The 18914-nt window shown below is 42.2% G+C and overlaps 1 protein-coding gene and 1 long non-coding RNA gene across 5 annotated transcripts in view; one reads left to right on the top strand and one right to left on the bottom strand.

The window, feature by feature from the left end:
• The window catches only part of LOC130594524 (calcium-activated potassium channel subunit beta-2), a 99748-nt gene that overhangs the window by 26861 nt on the left and 53973 nt on the right, over nt 1–18914 (bottom strand). The window lies entirely within an intron of this gene.
• Nucleotides 12822–18914, top strand: part of LOC130594527 (uncharacterized) — a 46815-nt gene continuing 40722 nt past the window's right edge. Inside the window, exon 1 of the long non-coding RNA XR_008971107.1 lies at nt 12822–13371. This is a non-coding gene — a long non-coding RNA (uncharacterized LOC130594527). The remainder of the gene's footprint in view (nt 13372–18914) is intronic.

Here is an 18914-nt window from a genome sequence, read left to right on the forward strand (position 1 = left end):
TCAGGGCTGTGCTGCTGATGCCAGCCAGCTGCCACCCAGCAGTTGCTGAATGACAGGAACTATCAGGATCAAGACAAAATCCATTGTCTTAACACGCTAAAGTCGCAAGGGAGATTAAAAACAGATTCTGGCTTCTAAAAAGTGCATTGAAGACACACTCTTGCCAAGAAAGCAAGACCCGTGAGTGCCAGGCAGATGGGATTTGCTCAAATAATTACCACAGATTCAGCCTGCACCATCTTATCTTCTCTGGTCTTTTTCTATAAGGGGTCCATCATTTAGCCATGCGATTGCCCACCCACCTTCTTCCCAAGAAGAGGCTTTTACTAAGCATTTGATATTGCCATTAATAACTGAAGGAAATAGATTTTGAAAATCAGAACTTGTAGGTTATGACTGTATTCTCTAATTTTTAAGACTGTTTAACCTAATTAATAATGCTTGTTAATTTTCACCATTCTGATGCTTTAATGAAAGCTCTTCCTGCCTCTGTTTCTCCTGAGGATCCCTAAGCTCCAGAAATCACGTAAATTGCATTTGAATCAAAATGCAGAAAAGCTATGTTTTCACATTAACCTTGAAATCTTGAAGACCATTTCCACCTCCCACGGAATACAGTGGGTGTGTATCTATCTCATTATAAAGGTGCTTTAGAGCAGAGCTTGTGACTGAGGAGGCTGCTAAGGTAAATTTAACCAAAAATGTTTCTCATGTGTAGATATTCTCAAAATCTTATCTTGCTACTAAAAGCTGGTATTTTAATTTTAAATTTATTTGCATCAGTGTAAGCACACGTAGGAAAACTTGCTAAGGTTACAGCCAACAACCTGCAGATGACTTGAGCTGTCCCTGTTGTAACACTGTAATACGGTGTAGTTAGTAAATAAAAACCAGTAGTCTTCTTCCTGGTGTGTTCAGAGGGCTTTTCCCCCATATTAATCGGATAGTAGTAATTCAATTACAGAAAAATATAATCAGAGGCTGCTGCAGTATGGACTGCATTTTTATTTTGTAGGGTATAAACTTTAACTTTCACCCCCACCTGCTCCTCTTCCTTACGCTGGAAATGCTGTCGTGATTTCCCTAGCTCAGCTTTTTCTATTTCTTCTTTTAAAGCTGGTGTAGTAGCTTAATGAAGTCTATCATTTTCATGCTCTTTGACATGTACTTCAGAAGAGACCAGGTACTTGTTTCTCTTCTTATTTACATCAGTGAGGTCAGGAGCTGAAAGCAGAAGTGTGTGAAGTGGTAGGGCAATGCCACAGAACCTGTCAGCAGCAGAGCAAAGGCATTTCTTCAATTTGCTGTGGTCCCCTGGGAAATCCTGACAGCTGGACTAATGTTGGATGTAATTGAAGAAATATTCTTCCTAAACTGGTGGGAGGTTCAGTATCTAAATATAATCCCTGCTGATAGAATGTTCAAAAACTGAATTTTGACCTTCATGCAATCCAAAAGAGAGATTTTTCAGTATCTGATTTAAAAATTGATGTGGAACATTTTGTGCAATACTAGCTTTTTTATTTCTTCATGCTGTTTGTATTTTTTTTTACCTTTTGTCACAATGGAAATTCATGTCCAATATTCAATCAAAGTCAAACATTATTGTTTTTCTACCTAAATGTCTGAGTCAAATGCTTAAAATGTAACATCAGCAGCACTGTGAGTAGTAGATAAACCAACATTTTGCACTATAGCCCAGAGAAGTGCCTACCTTTTCCTTTTTTGTTCATTTGCTATCAGAATATGTTGCCATCAAAAGTGGTCTGCTGTTGGTACCTTACAGCTATTGGAAAGTGTTGCTACTGGGGTATATTTCAGTTGCCAGAGTGCTCCCCAGTCAGACCAGTTTGCTGGTTCAAAGCTCTGAGCTCCTTGTAGGAGCTCTGCCATCAAATGCATTTACCAACCTGGAATCAGCAATTTGCTTCCTCTTTCTCAGGTGCGGAGAAAAGCAAAGTTTATGTAATATGGAAGGTGGAGAGCTGAAGTGGAGCAAAAATGACTACCACTCCACACCTTTCCAGCTCCTCTTTATGCCCTCAGGAATTTCGTTTTTCTACCACCACCTTGAAAGCTCTCACTTCCTTCACTGCTGCTAGAGCAACAGTGCTTTCACCAGTCAGCTCCTTCTGTGGCTTTCTAGTCCCAGGCTTGATCTGATATGAAGGTGGCCATAGAGTGACAGAAGATGCTCATCCAACCCATTGCTGCTGTTAATCTTTCCACAAGATGCCAACACTGGTGTTGAGGTGGTAGGAGAGGAAGGACTGACCAGGAGGCAGCACCACCAGTTCTGTTTCTGAAGGTTTTGACCCACAAAATAAATTCCCATGGGATATGCATGTATTGAACATGGGCTACTGAGAAAAGATACCCATGTGTGGGATGTTACTCCACTGTACTCTGTAGTAAATACAAGCCAGTTGACTGACCTGAAAAGTCAGGTTGGCTGTAGCTGTGTCCTGTCCCCCCTTTCTGCTTATCTCTGAAAGCATATCTTCCCAGCTGTTAGCTTGTCAGTACTTGGAAGAGTACCAGCAATGGCAGCAAGCAACTGACAGTATTTCCTGAGAAACTGTATTTTCACTTCTATGGAAAACATGAAGCTGATCTAGGAGTACTTAATTTGGGAGCTGTGACTCAGTCTCAGTGAGAAGCAGCCCTGGAATACCACCTGTGGATTTCAGCAGATCACATCCCCTACAGTTAACTAAATTTCATCACACTGTACATGGTGTGATTTCAGGTTTGCTAATTTGTAAAACAATGTGAAGAAGATGTTGCTGTTGTGAGAGGAGCGGGTGAATTATAGGTACTTAGGCAGCACCATAGGGATATGAATTCTGTTTATTGCACAAATCTGCCTCTATAATTAATAGAAATAATAACATTTCCTTGCTCTGTTTTCATTAATTCAGACTGATAGCTTTGGAAGATCAGAATGGATTAGGAAACACATTCTGGATAAACAAGAGAGAACCAGAGGACTTTCTTGGCTTTCCAGCATCGCTCCAAATCTCCTTCTTCAATGTGCAAGGAACAAAATTACTAGCAATGCTCTGTGTCTAACAGACCATCTGTCACCATAACTGTAGCTTTATTTCATTTTTCCGGTTTCTGGGAGAAAAGATCCAAACTGCCTAACTGAACTGAACATTATGAAACGTATTTTAAAACCCTGAGAAACAGCCATAGTCAGCCCAGAGCTTTCTTAAACCCCAGTAGCTCTCTAATACCAATGCCAGCACCTCCCGATAAAAGCTGGCTTCAGGATTTACTTAACAAGCTTCAAACAGCCATGTTTCTTTTAGCAGGAGTTTTATAGGCCTTTCCCCCTCTCTTAAAAGGCTTAAACATATCAAGGTTTAAATTGTGCTTTATTTATCTCAGTGGTATAGTATGATATTGTTCCCACAGAAGCACTGATGATATTTTATCACCAGTGGTAGAGTGGAGGGCACTGCATGAAGCAGAGCTGTTGCATGAGCTGGCTTAGCCATGGTCAGCAACAACCAAAATACAGCACAGGCTTCAGTCTGGGCATTGTTCTATTATTTTGGATACTTCAGGGACTTGAGGGAAGGGTTGTCCAGAGAGGATATAGAAAGCCAGGAAGCTACACAAGGGACAGTGGCCTTCACCTCTCCTGGTGGAAAGCTTTGTTCCCAGCCCTGTCTCTGTCAGAGTCAAAGGCACAGGAATACACGTCAGAAATTACTTATTTTCCCACTGATTAATTGAAAAGAATATTAATCTTAATAGCTTTTTAACATGAAGTACACACTGACCACTGAACTGTTTTAAGAAGGGCTTTTTGTTCGTATGACTCCTTAGCCAAATGTAATCCAACTAAATGATTGGATTTCTTTACATATATTGACATAGTGTCAGTGGTAATTTCCATTCTCCCCATTATTTCTATAAATAAAGTCATCCGCCATAATTAGAAAATATGAACATGCTAAGACCTCCGTTAATTCTTCTCCATGTTAATCTAAGAGCTGGGCAGATGTTTATTAATGCCTTGTTACACTGTGTTCATCAGCTGTTACCAAGAATAGAAAGGCTGAGACCTGATCTCACTCTGAAGGTTAAATAATAGCAGATCTGGCTACATTTTGGCTTCTGCTTGACTTTTTGGCAATACCTTGTTTTATCAAAATGCTTTTTAAACCTTTAACCCCTCTCTCTTTTTCTTCCCCTCAGTGTCCTTTGGACCACGTATGAAACTCAGCAGCATTACCCTTTCTCCAGCATTGAGTTCAGCAGTCTTTTAGCTTCATCCTGATGTCTGGCTTGATTTCAGTGGAGCTGAATTAAATCAGCCTGTGACCTGCCCTCTGCTTCTCCCTCTTGGAAGGTATGTGAGGAGCAGTGATGCCAGGCGAAAGCCCAGGTTCACCCCATTCAGCGCCAGGTTCCCACTGATGAGTTCTTGGTACAGGTGTGAGGACTGCACAAAGCTGCAAGGGATGCTGTGACCAGCCTGTGGGACCTCATGTACCCTCCTGGTATCCTGCAGTTGGCAGGTTTCAGAACTGTCTAACCTCTATCCCAAGCCATCTCTGACTGTAACCTTCACTGGATCTTCTGCCAAGAAGCTCCACAATTTAATGATGTTGTCTGACAAAGTACTTTTTCCCCTGTGTTTTTTTAAATATTGTGCTTCATAACCTGAGGTCACCTCCTGATCTCCCTCTTATTTGCCTGGTGCCTTCTGTCTCTTCCTACTCTCTCCTTTCCCACCACCACTTGGATCTGTTCTATCTGCACTTACTGTGTCCATCAGGGCCTCTCCACTGATTTTGGTAGTGATACATTAACTTATGCCAGCCAAACAACTGTCCTGTAACCTCTGCAGTCACAGCAGATGCTTGGCTTTGTCTGTGTCTATATGGCTGCACCAAGAAGCAATGCGGTTCAGGTTGGTGCCAAACTCCTGCTCACTCATGTTCTAGGTGTGCTGAGGCTGCCTGCAGGGAGAGGAGGTGCTTCATTTCTGGGATGTGATAACTGAAATGCAAACAATGCTGATTCACATCAGATGTTCACAGAGACAGTGCACAAGACACATGTCCGTTTTGCTGCATTGGGACTGCAGTGGAGCTTATTTCCTTCTTTTAGGAAAAGTTTAAATCTTTCTGGCAAAACTTAATTAACTTCTCCAGAAGGACTCAGCCTTACAGGCTAAACCAGTTTTTTTTTTTTCCAGCTGATAATTATTATCATTTTTTGCAAGTTCTTAATATTTTCATGTACACTAAAGTGGATGAGATGAAATCGTACTGTATTGTGACCTTTTCTCCTCAGAATACTGGGCTGCTGCCATTCCTCATTGAAAGCCAAGCAGAGAATGGCTACTCACAACTGGGATTTACTTTACAGGGTAAGATGCAATCCACTGGAGTGGGTGAAATGGCATTTGGTCTGAACCTATCTTTATATTTTTGGCTGTGCCACACCTGAAATGAAACTAGAGCATGTTGTGAGTTGCCCAGGGCTGGAGCTGGCCTTTATTTACTGCTGTACCCAGCACTGAGCAGTTTGGGCTCCTGGATGTCATCAGGCCTTGAAGAAGAATTTAAATATTTTCAAAATAGGCTGTCCACACTATAGTGTAGGATTAGCATGACCCAAAGCCTACCAAATGGGTATCAGCCTAAATCCTGACCTGATGAACTGGCTGATATGTATTTTAAAAGGCTGGTGGTGGTGCCTGACTCAGTCCCATCCCATCTCATATCAGCTTCAGGGGCAACCAAGGCAGATGAAAAGTGGCTCAGCAAATGAAGGAAACAGGGTTCATGTCAAAACTTTTCTTGACCTCAGAAAAGAACATGGGTGCAAAATTAGACTGCCCAGCCATGGAAAACACATGTATGTGAATACGTGTGCTCATGCTCCTTTACTTTCCCCTGGGTTGAGTTCAGTAACGGTGCTCAGGCCTTGTTTTGTATAACGTACTTTTAAATTCATATATAAAATCAAAATTGAAAAAAAACCCAGTGTTGCTTCCACCACTTTCTAGTCATTGCCCATCTCCCTTGAGCTGGATGTTGCTTGTCTGGTCTGCCACCTCTGAAATTATCCACTTACTTTTTCACTCCCTTTTCCCTTTCTCAGAATTGCCTTTGTAGAAATGCTTATAAACAGCTATTCTTTGGTTCAACATTTCCACTAGTTTTAAATTGTACTTTTCTATTTCCTGGGTCTTTACTTATTTATTATTTATATTGAATCTTTTTCGGAGTGTTTGCATGGATTCTGATAACTCTGTTGGGTGCTTCTCTGTATGAATAGATCAATAGCTTTTGGACTGTGCTTTCTGAAGCAAGAGACTGAGAGGCTTGCTTCAAACTTGAAAGCTTCTGTACTGAAGTTATTAATATACAAGCTTTTTCAAATGCACAATCCATAAAATTACTTCAATCCTACACTAAAGTGGATTCAGTATGTTTCCTTCCTGGGCAGTTGTATTTAAGCAGATGCCAGTCTTCACACCTCCTTTTTCCATTGCAGAGACTCCCAGTTCATCAGGGAAAGGACACTACTGACATCATGATCAGTAGTGATGCCTTTCCAGAGTTAACAGGGGTGAGTTAATAGCTGGTTCCAGCACACAAGGGTGTGCGGATCATCCTGGGCTCCTCTAATGGACTAATCTAAAGGGAGGATCAAATCAGAATCTATCTCCTATCTCAAAAGAGAGATGCTCCCTTCTCTGAAACTACAGTAAAACAAATGCTCCTCTGATCTGAATTAAAATCAGTCACAAACTAAGACTTTCATGCTTGTTTCTAGCTTGCTCAAGGAAAGACCTTTTTACACTGTCTTCCCCTAAGCCAATTTTGAGCTAAATAAAAAAACATGGTTCCACAGAATCTCTGTGTGAAGCCACCAGGAATGTAGCAAGATAATAGTGTAGCAAGATAAGGGGGATTAAGATTATTTCTGGTCTTTTTTTAAGAAATAAGGGGTGAAAAAGTTAATGGAACACTCAACTGGGAAACATTGATGGGACCTGCAAAAAATGGTAGACTTAGATAGCTGGATGCACAGCAGCTGCATTTGCCAACTGTTTCCATGTACATTGAAGCCTGTTGAATTCCACATGTACTATGGCATAGAACCTTTAGGATCTATGGGTAAGGAAGGTGATCATTTCCAGCGGATATGGGTAGTAAAGAAGTAGTTAGAGTACAATGAACTGGTCATTAGTGAAATGAGAAATACAATGGATGGCAACACAATGGTGTAATCATTGCAAGATGGGCAACCTGTATCTCGTTGACTCTAGGGATCCTCAGAGGATTAGCCTAGGATTCTTGTGTAGAGTCTGCCTGTTGATTACACTGCATTTAAGAAGGTCTGATATTTGTCTCCCACCCACTTGTGATTTTTCTAGACCAACTTGGTTCTTGTTTAATGGAGGAAGTGGCTCTGGCATAAACACAGCAGTGCCTCCTGCTCTTTGCATTCAAGAGCAGTAGGGTTATGTTAGGTACATGTTAGAAATGATGGCATGTCTGAGAATGGTCGCATAGAAATTAGGGCTTCTCCCACAAAAAAGGTGGTGGGATGCCCAACTGAGGTGCATCTACACCAATGCTCACAGCATGGGCAACAAACAGGAGGAGCTGGAAGCCAAAGGCAGATACCATGGTGGGAGTCTGTTGCTGACCGCTCAACCAGGATGAAGAGGCAGATGAAATATTCTGTAAACCCAACTAGACCTTAATCTGGCTAATGGTTTAAAAGACAATAGAAAGTGTTGCTATACATTGCTATACATTAGCAACAAAAGGAAACAAAAAGAGAATCTCCATCCTTTATTGGATGCAAGGGAAACATAGTAACAATGGATGATGTAAAGGCTGAGTTACTTAATGCTGCCTTTGCCTCAGACTTTCATAGTAAAACCAGTTTTCCTCCAGCTACCCAGACCCCTGAGTTGGGAGACACAGATGAGGAGTGGGATGAAGCCCCCTAATCCAAAGGGAAATGATCAACAACCTGCTACACCACTTAAACACACACAAGTCTATGGGGCCACACAGGATCCACCCAAGAGTACTGAGGGAACCGGTGGAAGTGCTCACAGCCATTTTTATTTATCAGCAGTCCTGGCTCAGCAGGAAGGTCTCAGTTGACTGGAAGTTAGCAGATGTGATGCCTGGCTACAAGAGTGGCTGGGAGGAGGATCCGGGGAGCTATAGACCTGTCAGTCTGATCTTGGGTGCTGGGAAAGGTTACAGAGCAGATCATCTTGAGTGCTATCCTGTGGCATGTACAGTACAACCATGTGACCAGGCCCAGTAGGTATGGGTTTATGAAAGGCAGGTCCTGTTTGACTGCTTTGTTTATCTCTTCTTCTAAGTAACAAGCGATAGCACAAGAGGAAATGGTCTCAAGTTGCGCCAAGGGAGATTTAGATTGGATATTAGGAAAAAACTTTCCACTAAAAGGGCTGTCAAGCATTGGACCAGGCTGCTTAAGGAAGTGGTGAAGTCACTGCCCCTGGAGGATTTAGAAGACATCTATATGCAGCACACAGGGTTTAGTGGTGTACTTGGCAGTGCTAGGTTAGTGGTTGGACTCAATGATCTTAACGGTCTTTTCAATCTAAACCCATATAGAATTCTATGTTTCTATACTGAGAATTTGTACTGTTGTGAAAATTGGATGTTACTTTAATGGCAGTATCAAGTTTGAGTTAAATATACAGCAAATACAGTAAAAGCTACTGACAATCCAAGTGCAGTGGATGCCTGACCTGCCTTGTATTGAAGCTGATGAAGTATTTCTATGGTACTGGATGGACATTGGCCTCAGCCTCAAGAATGCACTTCAGATTGAACTTCTCTGTTTTTGCAGTGATCTTACTAAATTTATAAAGTTGGTATTAGATTTGCTCTGTGGTACAAGAACATTACTATTCTGTTAAATTATTTTTTCAGTGTATTCTTTTCTGAAAGAATTTTTTTTTTTATTAAGTACTTTTCACATCTTTGTATTCAGAATCAAAACGAGAAAAGCCCTGTGAATGACAAGAAAACCTAAATCAAAATAGGTTCTTGATCCCAAGATTTTCCAGGGCAAGGCTCAGAAATAACTTTGTGGGAAGCCCTCCTCATACCTTAGCCTTTTCCTTCACAACACAGAGATACACTTTGTGAGCCTATTCCTAATGAAACAAGTTTCTGAGCTCCAAACTGTATTATATTATTGTAGTATTTACACCTCTAATACCAGCAACATACTAAATCCTTTTAAGAGATGTTGGAAGACAAAGTCCTTGCCTAAACAGCTTAATATTCATATTTTATTTAAAATAAAATAAAAAAAAATCCATACTCTGGGTCTGTAAGATACCAGATTAAAGAGGCTTTTCTCCTTAAATTAGCTCACAGAAATACAAGCCCCTGAGGAGTGAAAGAGACAGCTGTGAAGGGAAGGGAGCCAGCACTACCGAGCACAAAGCGAATTTCAGCTGCCTCATCCGGAGATGCACTTTCAGACTCAGCCTGGAGTCCTTACAGACGCTTTTATCCCTGGGAACCCAGCTGGGATAAGAGAGGGTGGGATCACTGTGCCCCCCCTGCATGGCATTCCATGTGCAGAAGCAAGACCCAGCCCTGCCTCATCTGGGACATGAGAACCAAAGGTGGTGTAATGGAATGTAGCCTTCTGATCTGCCACCTCAGATGACAGCCCTTGCAATCAGAACAAAATCAGATCGCTCTTCCTTTTGTCAGAAGTCAAGAGTGTATAACGCAGTTTCTCAGCTCTGACTACTGTGCACTATTCCCAATATTTTGTCATAGTAAAATTCTTTGAAATGTCTATGTGTAGCACATCTCAGCGTCAACATTCTTTTTAAAAATATACTGAATTATTAATAACAAAGGAAAACTAAAGAATAGCATATGAAGAAATCTTTCAGAAAAAGTTATATTTCTCATCAAGATATACTTGTAGTAGAAATAGGATAATTTTGCCATAATGGACAACAGTGAGAGTGAAATGGAGCACAGTGCTCAGGAAGGGAACAGTGAATGCGACTAATACATTTTTAGGAGAGGAAGGCATACCCACCATTACATCTTGACAGTTGAGGAGCAAAACTGACAAGACTTTTGAAGCCATAAGTTCCAGCTGGTGGTAGAATTTTAATGTGTTTCCACATGAGTGATATTTGTTTAGATATTGTAAGCCAAGTACTAGAAAATTCGATTAGCAAATGGATAAATACAACTGAAAACTGGGCAAAGAGATTTGAAATTACATGGAAGTGCTTCAGTCAGTGGGTTTTGCTCTTCAAGGATATTACTTTTTTTTTATATATTCTGTGAATTCTTACTGGATTTGGAATTGTTTCCATTACAGATGCTAGAGATTTTGCAACGAAATCTGCCAGGGTTAAAGAACAGTAACAGAACAACAGCAGAAGAGGTATAGGTTAAAGGTGATACAGTTTTGACTTAATGATCCATGTTTTGTGAAAAGCTCATCACAGATAAAACTTCTATGCTTCATTCCTGGCCACAACACAACGACAAAAAGACTTAACTCGCTGAGCTACTCCTGGTTCTTAAGAAATTGTCTGTTACACAGCCAAAATCCACATCTGTCGTTGCAGGGTTAATTATTTCTGAAACCCAAACAAGACAGAAAGAAGTCTACACAAATAGATGCAGAACATAAATAAATCTGGCTAATAGCTGCACAGAGGGCAAATCACCCAAAGGCGGCAGGCAAAGGAGGTGAGTCCACAGAGGACCCTGGGGTATGATATCATGCCCTAGCACCTGTACCGGAGCACCCAGCCGAATGCTGATTAACACAGGAGTTGGAATGCTGTGCAAACCAGCCTCATGCTGACACTGAAATGAACCAGAGAGCTCAAATATGAGAAAAAGAAAAAGCAATAAACATTAGAAAAAGAAAACAGCAAGTTGTGTGTAGCCCCAGCGACTTTGTCAATATATTGTGTTTCCCACAAAGATCTGGAAGACCTGACATTTTCTGTATTGGTTGTCAAGGAACACTGCAAGAATACTAGAGATAGGGGAATAGAGATGCAGAGCAGTCAGATAACTTACCATGACAGTCAAACCGAGTCAAAATTACATCCAAGGCATCCCTCTCCAACTTGTGAGGTTAGATCATGCTGATTTTATCAGCAAGGTCATTGTAGCACCTATGCTGAACCCAAAATCTAGTCTGATGTTTGTTTAGGAGATTTGAGTAATCTCTTTAAGAGAATTAACAAGTGATGGAGTCCTAAAGAACAATCTTCTCTCAGCCCTGTCAGAGCAGAAGGATTTGAGGTCAAAGCCAGGTGAAGTTTTTTTTAAGGAAGTCTGGAAACAAACAAAATTCTCTTTAGCACCAGTCGTGTTACGGAAAATGGAGGGACAAGCCTGCAAATGATTTCAGGTTGGGTCCAGTTGTCCGGCTGCCATGGAGGCAACCTGTTACATGCTGCATGATGCTGCAGTATTGATAATACGATATGCAGAGAGTCTTGCTCCAACAGGTTTCTGCTGTGGGCCGCATAGACCTGCATGTCAAAACATGTGAATGTTTTGCTGCCTTTTTCCAACATCTGTATACTGCCTGTTGGCCCTTCAAGATACAGCGCTGGCCCTGGAGCTATGTGATGGGAGCTAGCTTCTACTTAAGGGAGTAGATGAGAAAAATCACTGAAACAAAGTCACTGATGCTCAAATGCCAAGCTGTTACATCTTCATTAAGTCTTAGTTCAGAAATCAGCCATCTCTTTTTACAAATAATTAGAAAGATAATCAGTGTATATAAAGACATTCACTTGACACTCTTGTGTTAAGTTCTGGGAAGGGCTTTGAGGAACTGGCTTTGAATCCTTGCAAAAAGGATTATGTGTTCAGGTTGCTGGATGGATCTAAAATAAACCATTTCTATATGCCCTCATCTGAAAATATGTGGCTGAAATCACATAAAATTAGCCCTTCTTCACAGATCAGTCCAAGAAAATAACAAAAATCCCACAAAAGCAGCGTTCCCACAAGACTCCTATCATGTCAGGCAGAATGGTCACTTAGCAGCTCGTGGCATTGTTGTGCTATGAAACCTTTTCCTTCCCAAAAGTCTGATGAATTTTTATCTAGATCCAGAAACAAAGAACAACATCCTGGCCTGTGGAAGTGGATGCTGCGGATGCTCATCTCAGGCACCCTGCTGTTTCACAGCTGGCAACAACAAACAGAACTATCAGTTCTGAGCCAAGGTTCATCAGATGGAATCTCATCCCACTTAGAGTTAACGTTGGAGTACTGCAGCCTCATGTGTAGAGGTTGGTTTGGATATTAACTCATCACAGCTTTCAAGCTTTGGACTAACAGAAAATTTGAAACATAACTGAGAATCCTGAGGTCTAATACCGCAAACTTAAGAGCACCTAATGCAGCAGCTGCAGCTGGAAGGGGTACTACAATTCACCAAAGTTTTACAGTGATAGCCAGTGTTGTGTCATCAAGACATTTTGGCATGACACATCCTAATGTTCACCCTAACGTTGCCAGTACCTGTAACAGTGTGTGGAAAAAATAGCGGTTGTATTCTTTTTTCTGTGTCTATTTGAAGAGTTGGATATAACTGTTAATTGAGTGGAAGTAGGCAATAAAAGCAGTCTTTGGCAAGTTTGTGCAGTTTACTCTCCAGCCATGACTCATCCTTTACTCTAAGAAGCAAAGCCCAAGTGACCCAGCTGTGGTGAGCAATGGTCATCACAGAGGCAGTTTCCTTAGCAACATGAAAACATCCAAGACATCTTCTGCCTCCTGCTCACTGTCCCTTGAAGCTGTTGTTAAATAAGTGGGTGTGAAACCTCTTGCCTGAATTTCAGAGGTACAATCAATGTATCACAAAGTAAAATCTTTTGCTTGCAAGCAAGTTAACTTCTACCACTGCCCTGGCTTCAAGCTTAATAGGAAATAAAGCTTTGTATGTTTTTTTCTTTTTCCCTACTGTGTTATCTCCAAGCATGGGCTGGGCTCAAACAAATAAAGGAATTAGCTCCTAGGTCCTCAACTGATACAAATTGTTGTCAGGGATCTGTTAAAGTTAATGAAACTATGACAATTCAGAGCAATCAGACCAGGTGCTCACCAGGTTCCAGGTGCTCATGACCAAGGGTAGATTAAGAGGCTACAGAATAGCTCACTCAGGAAGAGTTGTGGTGGTTGTTTTGTTGGGAGCAGTTTTGTGTAGTTTCTAGGTGAGACATTTTGAGGAAAGCAGCTTTTTTTGAGGCATTGGACCAAAGAGTTGGGAGCTGTTTAAAATAGGGCAGGATGTTTGTAAGCAAGTGGCAGAAGTCCATCCAAGGTATATCCAGTAGTCTGCAGTAGTTCCTTTTTATCTGTGTGTTGTTTTGTAGAGTATCTTTTATCCTAGTATTCAGCTTTCTGTGTAAATTTTATTGTACTGCATCAAGGTGCCATTTTTGTGTTTACTGTAATTTACACTATTATTCAATTAAGCTGAATGTATGTGGTTTCCTCCCTGTGTAGATATGTGTTTATGGGAGAACTGCCCAGAAATGTGTGTATTGATTTATGCCTGTCTCAGTTTGATATAAGCAGATGGGGGTCTTGGTGTTTTAGTTTAGCTGATGGACTGTGCTAAGCATAGCCTATTTCTGCTGCTGTTATGTGTGAGTTATTTTTAAGGCAGCTAAGTAATTTTTGATGTAGTGTAGAAGGTGAAACAGAGCCAGCTTTATAAGCAATAATAGGATATTATTTAGGCTGAAATGTGTCAATATTTGGAAAATTCCACGCTTAGTAATAAAACCTAGCCTGAGGGAAGCTGATGGTGCTTCCTGCACCAGATGGGAGAGTGGGTTAGTAGCATGAGACAGAGGCTGAGTGCTCCTGTGGCCATTAAGAGGCAATGCTGGGGGTGTAGCTTAGGGGAAACATGAGGGTGCAGCCAGGAAGAGAGGCATGTGGGCACCAAGCCATTTCAAATTGGGAAAATAAGATGAGAAATAGAGACTTTAGTTGCAGTGTTGCAAAGGGGACAAGTGCTGGTGGTAATCTGCTTAGTGTGAGGGGATGCAAGCCTCATTATTGAGTCAGAGGGTGAACATAGCATAGCCACAGGTTTCAGTAGAGGAAGGTGGAGGAAGAAAAGGCAAATCTGGAGAAGGTGTGAAAGAATAGAGATTTGAGCTTTGAGGGTTGTGGTACCTGATAGCTCTTGATGGTAATCCTGTCCCCACCTGGGACCCAGCATGAGGTTGCCTGACAGGCTTTTACAAGGCTGCCGTCATCAGAAGGATACAGCCCTGGCTGTGTTATGCTGACATTTGTCATATAAAGCTGACAGCAATAGTGGATGATAGCCCATGTTTCTGTGTTATCTTCTTCAGGACACCTAAGAACATGCCATTGACAACATTTTTGAGCACTGGATTTCAGCCAGTTTCTTGAAGAAGCAATAGTTTGGCAGTGGTCCTACAACAGAAGCCCCAGTCTTTAATATTTTTGATTGAGAATGAGGGACTTCCCTTCTCCCTGCTTACTAGCTCCCCCAAATAAACAACCTCTCCTTACAGCACACACTGTATACCCAGGACTGTCTAGAGGGTCTTTAAGGATGTTAATTACTCAACGTGAGCACCTTGTTGTTCTCAGCCTGATGCTCAGACTCTTTCAGTTGGACAAATATATGTGCTCTAATCAGTGTTATTGTATGGGAGCAGCTGTCTGTAGTACTAGGCAGCAGATTTAATGACATATCACTCTAGGAGTCTGGGCTAGAATATAGCAATGACTTATTAAATGTAACTCTGAATGAGCCAATTTTGCTAGTTTTTGAGAGATAATAAATAACTGAAAAACAAATGAATCTTCTATCCTTAGCCGATTGCACAGGTCAGGCCTTCTAGTTATTTGTAGGCTGAATCTGTTATTGACTACCGTATTTCTTGGCATGAACTAAAATTTCAGCCTCCAAGTTCATGACCGTTAGCCACGGTGAAAATGATACTTTTGTCTTGCATGAGTTTTCCTGTGGAAGCTGCAGATGGTTTGATTGATTTATGGCTGTGGTTGGGTACTTATAGGTAATTTGGGTGCCTACAAAAATGGTCAATCTGGAGAGGGTGCTTGCTGTATGACATGAAGATTCCTCCTGCAGTGCTCCAAACCAGCTGTAGCTTTCTGGTGCACTGGTGAAACTTGCTGCTTGTGGGTTGAGAGTGCGGTTGTAAGGATTAAAAGGGGATGTATTAAACTCACCTGATCCTTTATGTAGGATTCTGGTAGAGCTTTTCTGCCTAAACTTTTTGCCTTGCTTTCTTTGACCCCTCTGATATTAGTTGCTGGTCTTTTTATGCTGTTGAATCAAAATGAGTGCATGATTTGTACGGGAGGAGTAAGGATGGGAGCTGAAATTTTCAAGACCCTTATGGGTATGCAAAGGAGATTAATACACATGAGGCAGTGACTACTCTAAAGACTACTTTAAATCCTTGAGTGTGGGCCTGAGTGGAGTTTGAACAAGCTGTATGCTTATGCAATTAAAGTGAAGCTGTGCTGCTGCTTGAGTACTTAACAGCATTGGACAGGGACACAGGTCATCTAACTGCTATGTGGCCATCTATTTAATCACTGAATGGAGGGAAACTGGCACTTTTGCTGCATGGTGCAGGCAGTAGATTTCTGTCTCGGGCTATGTAACTGCAGGCTCAGATCCTGGGGAGTGATTGTCATTTCAGCAGCACCTGTGCTCTTGTTTTGTTGGTGGTGTTGCTTATTTTTCTGGATCAGGAGGCTGCAATTCAGAAAATGTTAAGAGTACAGCTTGAGCCCTTGAGATCAGGAGTGGATGTAAACTTTAAAGAAAGTGCTGAAGGATAAACGCCTTGAAAGAAGTTACAATTTTATAATCACTGTAGAAGACTGACACAGTAAGGGACTTTTTTTAACCAAAATTTCCAGGTTCTGTTTTTCCGCTTTTTCCATCAAATCTGTTTGGAGGAAAACAAGCACCATCCTTCCCTGCTTTTGCCTCCTGTAGCAAGGCAGAGCTGTAACTGGGAGCAGGGGTCGCAGTTAAAGCTACAGTCTTATGTGGCTTTAAGACCTTACAGTGATGGAAATCTTTGGAAGTGCAAGGTCCTACACCTGGGTCAGAGCAATCCCAGGCACAGCTACAGGTTGGGCAGAGAAGAGATTCAGAGCAGCCCTGAGGAGAAGGACTTGGGGATGTTGGTTGATGAGAAAATGAACACGAGCAGGCAGTGTGCGCTTGCAGCCCAGAAAGCCAACCGTATCCTGGGCTGCATCAAAGGGAGTGTGACCAGCAGGTCAAAGGAGATGATCCTGCCCCTCTGCTCTGCTCTCGTGAGACCTCACCTGGAGTATTGTGTGCAGTTCTGGTGTCCTCAACATAAAAAGGGCATGGAACTGTTGGAACAAGTCCAGAGAAGGGCCATGAGGATGATCAGGGGACTGGAGCACCTCCCGTATGAAGACAGGCTGAGAAAGTTGGGGCTGTTCAGCCTGGAGAAGAGAAGGCTGCATGGAGACCTCATAGCAGCCTTCCAGTATCTGGAGGGGCCCTACAGGGATGCTGGAGAGGGACTCTTCCTCAGGGACTGTAGTGATAGGACAAGGGGTAACGGGTTAAAACTTAAACAGGGGAAGTTCAGATTAGATATAAGGAGGAAATTCTTTACTGTGAGGGTGGTGAGGCACTGGAATGGGTTACTCAAAGAAGTGGTAAATGCTCTGTCCCTGGCAGTGCTCATGGCTGGGTTGGACAGAGTCTTGGGTGACATGGTCTAATGTGAGGTGTCCCTGCCCATGTCAAGACCTTAGATGATCTGAAGGTCCTTTGCAACCCCAACCATTCTATGATTTTATGAATTGTAAGTATTTTAGTGTAACTTCAGTAGCAGTTAGAAGTGCTATTAAATGGTTTTAATAACTTGGCTGGAGGCTTGTTTTGATGTGCTGAGAGCATACCATCCCTCACATAAGTACATTTCTACAGTTTTTGAGCTGGTGTGGTGGCAGTGTGGAGGGGCAGGAGCCTTAGAGGCCACAAGGATGTGGAGATGCAGTAGGGATAAGGCTGTTTGCAGTGTCAGATGTCTCAGGCTGAGGACAGCTGGAGAGGTAAATGACCACCTGTGTGGGAATCTAAGGATGACAGAGCTGGGGGGGGAGGGGAATGCATGTGGACACACTGAAAGATGGACATGTGCTGAATGGGAACAGGAAGGGCTGGGGACAGGTCTCTTTCTTCTGCCTTAAGATCTTCTGCTGACAGCAAATCCCACCCAGGAGCAATCTTTGCTTCCTGATGCTGACCTTTTAATTGCTGGGAGGCAGCTTGCAGTGCTGGGACCCAGCAGATCTGCCAGCAGCAGTAAGATGCTTCCCATTGTGCTCCCCCATCCCTGAAACTTTCAGTGCTTCTCAAAACCATGCAGCTTCATTCAGAGATAATTAACTGCATATTAACAGAGACAGACTGTTTATAAGCAGAATAAACCCAACTGTGAGCATGTGGATAGGACATAGATGGGCTTAAGCTATTTCTGAGATTTTTCATTGTCTCAGACATATTTTGTCTCCACATCAGCTTTTACACATTGGCAATGGAGTTAAGAATTAGAAGCAGAGTAAAAAAAGTAAAAATGAACAGTTTTCCAAGCTTGTCATATCTCTAGTGTAGAGGGCTACTGTTCAATTCAAATAAACCCAGTACAGAAGCTAATTGCTGAGAAACAGTGAGATCTTCCAAAGCTCTAATTAAAGGCAATTTAAAATCTCCATTGATATTAGCAAGAGCATCAGACTGCTGTTGGACACATCCCAGTTAGCAAAAACAGCTTACCAACTGAGGGGTGCAGCTGACCTGTTTTAGAAATGGTCATGTCTCTGCTGAGAGTAAATTGAGAGTTAAACTGACGTTGCACAGAGATGTGGCCCATTGTGCCTCCTGCACACCCCGTCAGTGCAGCTGGGAATTGGTATTTCTGAGCACTAAGTGGCAAGTATGCGCCTGGGCTGAAGGGCGAGTGTGGTGCTAAGTAAAGCCAACTTGAACTGGACCTAGCCCAGCAAAGAATGTTGATGTGTGTCTGTAGCACAAGGGTTACAAGCATCTGGGGCTGCATCAGGAGCACAGATTTTCAGATCTACTGGAGAATCTCTACCTAAATGGTAATTAAGTCATTTTCTGTTTAAGTCCCCACATTCCACCTTGCTGCTTTTCTGGCGAAACACTTACTGCAATTGCATTGCCTCATACTTTAACAACCAAATATTCCACCCAACAGCGTTTAGCTGTACGTGGGTACGTAGAAGTGAGTCCCTGCTACATGGGAGCTAGAGGGACTTTTGCCACTGAGTTCAATTGGCACTAAAACTATTCCTGTAAAAGTGCATTTCTACAGTCGCACTGTAATATCTGTGCTGCAGACCTGTAGTTAAATGCATGTTAAAGTCTAGGATCAAGCTGCCTGGCAGTAAGCTAATGGTTCCTAGTGTAGCTACTGCTGAGATGCCTTTCTTCCATTAAGAGGTGATGTTGCTCTAAGTGGTTTATATGCCCAGAATAATGGTGCTTGTGGCTTGCAGTCCTATTCTCCCACCTACATATAGGAAGATGCTTGATGCATTTAAAGAAGATTACATGAGCCAAAAGGTATTGCTCAGCCCAAGAGGCACTGCAGAGCTGCAGCGTCCCAAAGGGAGACTCTCATGGGAGTGGGCACTTTGGCATGTGGGGGACATGCATTATTTTGTCCGGGGCTCATGCAGACCCTTTCACTGATTTGAGTTTGCTGCCTCTTCTGGTCTTTCCTCTGGAGATGTATTATAAGCATCAATATTTCTGCATTTGTAGCC

Source organism: Pezoporus wallicus, unplaced genomic scaffold (assembly GCF_028554395.1).
Source record: "Pezoporus wallicus isolate ANWC-B61680 ecotype Strahan unplaced genomic scaffold, APGP_CSIRO_Pwel_v1 contig_6897, whole genome shotgun sequence".
NCBI lineage: Eukaryota > Metazoa > Chordata > Aves > Psittaciformes > Psittacidae > Pezoporus > Pezoporus wallicus.